The sequence below is a fragment of the Mytilus trossulus genome, chromosome 8, assembly GCF_036588685.1.
Source record: "Mytilus trossulus isolate FHL-02 chromosome 8, PNRI_Mtr1.1.1.hap1, whole genome shotgun sequence".
NCBI lineage: Eukaryota > Metazoa > Mollusca > Bivalvia > Mytilida > Mytilidae > Mytilus > Mytilus trossulus.
The window spans coordinates 25,506,805-25,515,377 of NC_086380.1; the positions used below are offsets into that span (position 1 = coordinate 25,506,805).

At 30.1% G+C, this 8,573-nt stretch overlaps 1 long non-coding RNA gene across 1 annotated transcript; it reads left to right on the forward strand.

Annotated features, from left to right (window-relative positions):
- Positions 1–482: 482 nt before the first annotated feature.
- LOC134681773 (uncharacterized) lies at positions 483–7,631 on the forward strand. Its single transcript, XR_010100687.1, has 4 exons — positions 483–542; positions 1,143–1,297; positions 3,635–3,710; positions 7,498–7,631. It is a non-coding gene; the product is annotated as an uncharacterized LOC134681773 (long non-coding RNA).
- Positions 7,632–8,573: the final 942 nt, after the last annotated feature.

Sequence of the window (8,573 nt, forward strand, 5' to 3'; positions counted from 1 at the left end):
TGACTTCACTCCCGGTTTTTAGTGGAGTTCGTGTTGTTTCTTATTTATTTTTTATAGTGTTCATGTAAATGTCTTTTGATTTTACGAGTCTTTGTTTACACCTTGGTGTTGATTGTTATTGTCTTATTAACTTCAATTCAAACGTTTTTGTCATGTGGATCAACTTATAGAATGTGTGACTAAACCAAACAAAAACACATACTTTAAATGTATATATATATATATATAAACAATATTATGAACGAGTCTAAATTGAAAACTACGTTCAAACCTATGATTGCGTTGGATAAAAAACGCAATTTTTATACGTGTGCATGTCAAACAAATTTCGTTGTAGAAGGGTCTTTAAATAGCACAAAAACATTTTCCAAAATACCAAAAAAGGGAAAAAATATATTTAAACAAAACGCGTTTGACTAACAGGTCGAACAACTGATCTTCTATGAAGATGATGAATTCATGTCTGTTTTTTTTATTTTTAGATAAAATGCCTTTGGTTAGGAAAAGAGGCAGACATTAAGCCCATGTTACATATGAAAGAGGTAAAAGGAAATTAAAGAAAGGTGTTCAGGTCATCATAAATAATTAAACAGGATACAAAACCTACATCTGGACAACAGCTTGCTTCTAAATTTTCAGGAAATGACCTTAATTCAGATCCTCCTTGTTCAAGTTCATTGCTTGGTACAGAATATTGCCATAAAATATTGGATGTGAAATACCTGAAAGTATAAGATGTCTACATGTTGATCTTTAATTACGAATGATGTCCTTGTTCAATGATAACATTTTGTAAATGTTTTGACTTGTTTGTAATATCAAGAACTTTGGTGTAACAATTTTCAGTAATTCAGAGATTACAATTTCTTTCATTAAAATCAAATGTATTGTTACAATTAATGTACATGTACTAGTATACAGGAGCACATCGAACAAGTTGAGATATATGTATAAACACCATAAGGTGTTGACAGATTGTTTCTGACTGTTTCTTATTTATTTCTTGAATAAATTCCAGTAGTACATTGTGTACTAATATTGCTTTTTTCAAAGATAATATTGTAATGATTTGGGTAAAAAATCCCTCTAAACTATTGAAAGTTAGATGACTATTCACATACATGAAAATGTATATTTTTTAGGTACAGATGCCCTTAAAGTTTTTGATGAAGTAAAGAGCAAGATACTGTCCCATCTGGCAGCAATACTGTATGACACTGTATGACCAATTCACAGACAATTTGACAAAGAATAACAATAGAACACCAACAATTCACATATAAGACAATGTTTTATGGTAAACCACATACTGTGTAGGATTTAATATTGTCTCCCATGAAATGATGTCCACAGGACTTTATTTCATAGTAAATACATGGACAAAATTTACTTATTTAAATGTGTCCTGGACACAATTTCCTATGAAAATATGTCCTCATGAATGAAAAATGCTATGAACATGGACATTATTTAATACTATAATTTTGAACAGGTGGACACTATTTTCAGGACATAATGTCCATCAGGACATTTTTTTGGTATGATCAAAATATTAAATGATGTCCATTGCCTTGTTATTACTAGACATTTTTTTACCAATAATTGCGAACTTTAATACATTGTAACCTTGACAGAGAGTTGTCTCATTGGCACTCATAATTATCTTTGTTGCTGAAAAATGCTGTATACTTAGGGGACAGCATTCCATGGCAATGGACAGTGTTTAATACCAAAATTCTATAATTTCTATTGCCTTCTCATAATAAATATAGTAAAGTTCTTCACATTTGATGTTATACTTTACACTCTTCTTCCTTTTTGTTCTTCTTTCATTGTCATTATCGTTAGCTTGGTATTTCTTAAAACTTTAAGTTCTCTCTATTCACTTCCATCCTTATTTTTTTGTTAACATTTGTATATTAATCAATGTCAATCAATCCTTTAGATTTTTATTAATATTCAAGTGTAATAAAACTTGTTAATGACCTTTGTATTACTTCCCTTGGAGGTCACGATTGAATAGCCACTTCTATGACAACTTGTCCTGTAGGTGGACACTATTTCATAACTTTTGCAGTAAAAATCTGTCCACTTGAGGGACAATATTTCATGGCAATGGACATTATTAAATACCAAAAATCTATGAAAAAATGTCCACATGGACACTTTTTCACAGGACACTTTTATGTCTTACAACTGTACAGAAATTATTTAAATAATTTGAAATAAAGATATTAAGCAAAACTTTTAAAACTTTGTCGGGCTTAAAATGACACAAAATTAACAACTATATGTCACCGTAAGCCTTCAACAAAGAACAAAACCAACACCACATAGGCAGCTATAAAAATCCTCAAAACAAAAAATGTAAAACAATTCAAACGAGAAAAATAATGGCTTAATTTATGTAAAAAAATATATGTAACACAGTCACAGCAGCAAAAATCCACTACAGGTTCCTGACATGTGACAGGCACATTTGATTGTGAAGGGTTAAACTAGTTTGAAGGCACTAACCCTTCCCCTAACCTGGAAAAGTGGTTTAACAATACAACATAATAACACAGTTGAAAAAAATTTAACTCAGCTCATGGATACAAATAGAAATACATCTACCAAAAAACAGAAAGTTGACATGGATGGGTACTTGGACATCCCAACAAAAAAATAGAAAAAAACCTGCCTAATTAATGTACAAAAAAATGAGTGAAAAACAAATGTTTACAGTTACTGACAGCTAGTTAGTTCAAAGCCAATAACAACTTATAAAAAGAATCATGCATCTTAGACTGATTTGTCAATCAATACACATGCACCATCTAATGGATTTAGTGAACAGGTGTCATAATAAGAGAAAAACAAAAACTTGTGCAATGCCAAGATACAGGTATTGACAGATTGTAAGATCCATAAATCTATATTTATTATTAGGTATATAACTATAGTTCGATTTTCATTAAATAATAACAAATCAATATTATTTCCAATAAAAACAAAATTCAAAGACCTAATTACAGTTTTGATTTGGTAATTGTTTAAATGAGTTTATTTAAAGGATCAATAAGTTTACCTGCCGGATCATTTCTAAATTTCTGGGCTCCGAAAACAACATATGATCAACATATACATTTTTACTCATATTTGGTTTTTTTTCATATGATACAGACTTTATACATGTACAGGAACTTCTAAAGAGGTTTGAAAAGATAGAGATGTGGCATGATTACCAATGTGACAACTAGTCACAATTGATTTGGGTAGAAGGGACAATAAGTAATGCCTTCAACCATGAGTAGTAAAAGACTAAATTAGAAAAAGTAATGACTAAATTAATGATAGAATAAATAGAAAAACAATTTTAATGGAAACAAACCACTGAATATTAGTCTCCTGGTTCCAGATTTGAGACAGACACATACACATTTTAATTGATTTAACTTGTGAGCACTTAACCAAGAAATATTAACAATGTAACAAGAAATCTCCCCTTTGGCTTACATTCTTGCATAGAGTTTCCCATTGGAAACTGACTTATTTAATTCAAGAAATCCACATTTATTACTTTTTATTTTTCTCTTTATTTATCAACTTTAATTAATTTGCTATCATGTTATTGTTTCTTTGTTATTTTTAGGTGAATGGTTATAGTAATTTAGACAAGCAAAACATGCATTAAAGACTGTCAGTGTTGCTTGGATTTTCTCCATATGGTAATATCTATAATAAGTGTTAAATTCATACAAATGTTTTCATTGTCTATATGTGTTGGCTGATAGATGAATCATTTCAGTTAAGCTCATCTGACCCAAAGGGTCAAGTGAGCTTTTCTCATCACTTGAAGTCTGTCGTAATTGTCTGGTTACTTTTACAAAAATCAAATCTGAAACTACTGAGCCAAATATAACCAAACTGGTATACAATCATCATTCGGATATCTTGTCCAAGGACCTGGCATGCCAACCATCATAGTTGCCATGCATGGTTAAAAATAGAACAGAAGGGCAAATTCAGGTTATGTTTATTGTCTTAAAAATGGTAGAGAAATTTTGAAAATTGCAGTAATATTTAGGAGACATTTCACTTAAAGATTGATTTTGACCATTTGTTTTGGGTTTTTTATTGCATTTTCCTTTTCAGGAGGCTCGAGGGTACAAATACATCAGCAAACATTGAAACATTTTTTTTTTCATTTCAAATTTTATTTATTACACTTTTAGTGTTACTTTATGATATTGTACAAAAATCAACCAAAAAAAACCAATTTGTTTTGGCCCCAGATGACTTTTAAAATGTTTATATCATTGAAAATGCTCCAAATTATCTCCCCTTGGTGAAAAATGTCATTTTAAAGAAAAAAATGAAATAACTTTTAACTCATCGGTGACCTTTATTTTTTATTATTGTTTTCAAATTAACTGTACTTATACTAAACTATTGAAAAATTTAAGCGATTTCTGTTATTTCTTTCTTTTTTTCTTTTGATTTTACCTTTTTTTCTCCTATTAGTTCAACAGAAAAAAAGTACCTTAACAGAAATACATGCTTCTTTCAAATGCAGATTATGAGCTTAAATAAACGGGGAACCCATATTTTTATTTAAATTTTCTTTTAAGATTAGGATAAAGTTTATTTATAGAAAAGAATTGCGAAATCCTATATTTTAAAAAAAAATTGATTCAGACCTGCGAGCCCCCTTTATATTATAATAAAAGCTATAATAGAAGAGAAGCGAAAGGTACCAAAGAAAAATTTAACCAAAAGACCAACAGACAACCAATATTGCATAAAATATGTAACACTAAAGCTGACCCTATTAAAAAAAGGAGGTGATCTAGAAGGGTAGGCAGATCCTGCTCCACATATGACACCTGTATAGATGTAATGAAAATTTAAATATGAAAAATGGTCTAGTTTCTGGTGTCAAAATTTATGAAACTTGAAACTGTATTAAATGTTTCTCTTTGTTTGGGAAAGAATTAGGTATTTGTTTATGTGAATCACTAACTTATGCAAGACAGGTCCTACACCTGACAACCTCAGATTTTTGTCGAGCCTTCGACTTTAGTCCAAAATGCAAGACTAAGTGATCCTACTTTCAAGCGTCCACACAAATTCACTCTGTGGTTAAAGTTTTTGAAAATTCAATAACTTTCTTAAACTATACTGGATTTCTACCAAACTTGGATAGAAGCTTGTTTATGATCATAAGATAGTATCCATAAAGAAATTTAGTAAAATTAAAATTCTATTTTTTCTGTATTTTATTTATAAATGGTTTGCAAAAATAAAATTCCATTTCTTCTGTTTTTTACCTATAAATGGACTTAGTTTTTCTGCGGGGAAACATTACATTCACTCTGTGGTTAAAGTTTTTGAATTTTAATAACTTTCTTTAACTATCCTGGGTTTGTACCAGTGTATCTGTATTTTACTTATAAATTGACTTAGTTTTTCTTCCAGTTAATATTACATACAGTCTGCAGTTACAGTTTTTAAAACATTAATTCGATTCATAAACTATCCTGAATTTTTTACCAAACTTGGACAATAGCTTCTTACAATCAAAAGATAGTATCAAGAGGAATATTTTTTTTCCTCATTTTTGTTGAGCCTGGGAGTTACAGCAAAAGTAGGCAAGACACTGGGTTCCGCGGAACCCTTACACATTTTTTTAGTTTCTTTGTTCATTTCATAAGTATAAGGACACCATGAAACTAAATATCAAACAAAGTAAAAAATATCTTGTCATCTGGTCACCGCGATATAGCCTTTCTGTGCTAATACGACGTAAAGCAACAAACAATCAAGCTTGTCATCCGGTGGGTTTTTGGTGCATCACATATAATATCTGTTATCCCTTTTAAAAGCAAGTTTCTAACCTTGACAATATTCTTCTTCACAAAATAAATTAAAAACTACAGCAATCAAAAAATATTTTTTGAAATTTTACAGATTTTTAAATTCCTACTTTGACAAATATATTCTAAGTCTTGTACGAGACAACACTATTTTTAACATTTGACCTTTGTTTTTAATTTTGTTGAAGCATAACATTTTAATTATCAGATATATCCTGAAATTGTAATACAATGATATCATACATATTAAAGTTTTATTTTGATATGAAAGTATAATGCATAATACAACCACCCACATATTTTTTTTCTTAAATACATAATTTTTTTTAATAACCTTCCCTGGAGGGGGCATAATATTTTCTGGAACAGCCTTTATATGTTTTCTTGGGGGACGGGACATAGTATTTTCTAGAGCAGCCCTTTATGTTTTTATATGAAAAAAAATCTATTTCAAGTTGATATTAAAACACAAAAAACCCTGTGATAGAATCTATATTACTCCAATCCAGGTTTTACCCTTGTTCTATGTGTATGGTACATACAAACGTATCAAAAAGAAAAGATGTGGTGTTAAGTTTGCCAATGAGACAATTCTCCACCAGAGACCTAATGATGTAGATGTTAATGATAAACCACACATTGAAATGCCTACCTGTTTATTCTGGATATGACATGAAATTTCATTATTGGAACGAAAACAAATGTTAAGTTAAGTATGACGTCCATTATCACTGAACTAGTAAATATTTTTGTTTAAGAAACAGCTATTAAGAGCACGCTTCAGGTTGTGGGATTTTCTTGTTGTATTGAAGATCCATTGGTGGCCTTTGGCTGCTTTCTGCTCTTTGGTCAGGTTGTTGTTTCTTTATAAAAATCCCAATTTTCAATTTTACATTTTACTATCTGTAGGTAACATTATTTTTGTATACTCTTCATAGATAAGTTTTTGCAAATTTAACTTTCTATTGCAGATGGATTCTATAGTCAGAGGGGAGATGTGAAAAAATCTTTATTAAAGTCAAGTTACATTAAATGGGCTATGTCACAGATTTCAGTCAAATTTTGCATATATAGAACTCTGGCTCTAGTGGAAACCGAAAAAGTTATGCATTTATCTCATTTATCATTTGAAAAATTTACTGATTGAAATCTTTCAATATGAGTGAACATTTGTATAGAAAGCCCTTAAAATCGGAAAAAATCATCCAAAATCTGTCTTAAAATTCATCAAATCTCTAATTCTTCTCCATAGATTTTTTTTTTAAAACTATATGACGTTGATACATAAATTTCAGTTTTGATGTTGCAAAACAAATATAAATAAGGTCACGGAACAAAAAACAAATACCGGTATGTAACACATAAACAAATGACAACCACTGAGTTACAGGCACCTGACTTGGGACAGGCAACTACAAAGAGAATGTGGAGGGGTTAAACATGTTAGCAGAATTCAAACCCTCCCCTAATCTGGGACAGTGGTGTAATAGTCCATTTACTGTTCCTTGACCTTAAATTAGATTGATAATTCAAATTGAAAACTCAATTTTAGCACTAACAGGTTAGCACTAACAGGTTGTTTTGCATTTTATTTATTAAAAATGTTATAATAGCCATGAAACAATGATTTTATTTTCAGGTCATTTAAGAAGAAAATTGATAGAGGAAAGATACAGATATGCAAGAATTTAATATTTGAAATGCACTTAATATTTCTTTTGTATATGACCATTAAATTTTGGCAGTCATTGTTATCTCTGCTATACAAACAAATATATCTTATAGAATTTATTCATAAGAGGAAGCTTTAATAACAAATATCTAACCACATTAGATATTGTTTATGCCCCAACTACTATAGTAGAGGGGCATTATGTTTTCTGGTCTATGTGTCCATTCGTCCGCCCCTTTGTCCGTCTGTCCCTCTCCAGGTTAAAGTTTTTGGTCAAGGTATTTTTTGATAAAGTTGAAGTGAAATCAACTTAGAACACATATTCCCTATGATATTATCTTTCTAACTTTAATGCCAAATTAGATTTTTGATCCCATTTCACTGTCCACTGAACATAAAATAATAGTGTGAGTGGGGCATCCTTGTACTTAATGGACACATTCATGTTTGCCAATTTTTTAATTAGTCTAAAACAAATCAATTTTTTTTTATTCTGTGGGATTCAAAAGATTTTGTCATTTGTGATAATTATTTATTTTGAAGTCTGCGAACATTTCATACAAATTTCAAATTCTAAATAAGACATCTATACAGCACATACTCCATCATAAATTGTGTTAATGATAATGTTGACTATATATCATTTTTATTAAAGAAAAAAAATAATGTATCGCTTATTATGTGCATTCCTATGACTATCCATACTCTTGACTTACTTAATATTCATGTGTTTACATTAATTACATATATTTAAGTAAAACATTTCAATGTATGTCTTCGTAACAATATCACACGTATGAAATGTTTTTTTTTTTTTTTTTAGCTGTATATTCTCTGTGAGGGTTATTCCATTAAAATGTATCAGGGAGGGAAGTTAAATTATTAAACTTGGGTCATGGGTCTTAATTATACCCCCGCTTTCCTTTTAAAAAAAGGGGGGTATACTGTTTTACCTCTTTCTGTCAGTCCGTCAGTCCGTCCGTCCTTCTGTCCCATGAATATTTTTCGTCGCATTTTTCTCAGGAACTACAATACAAGGATTT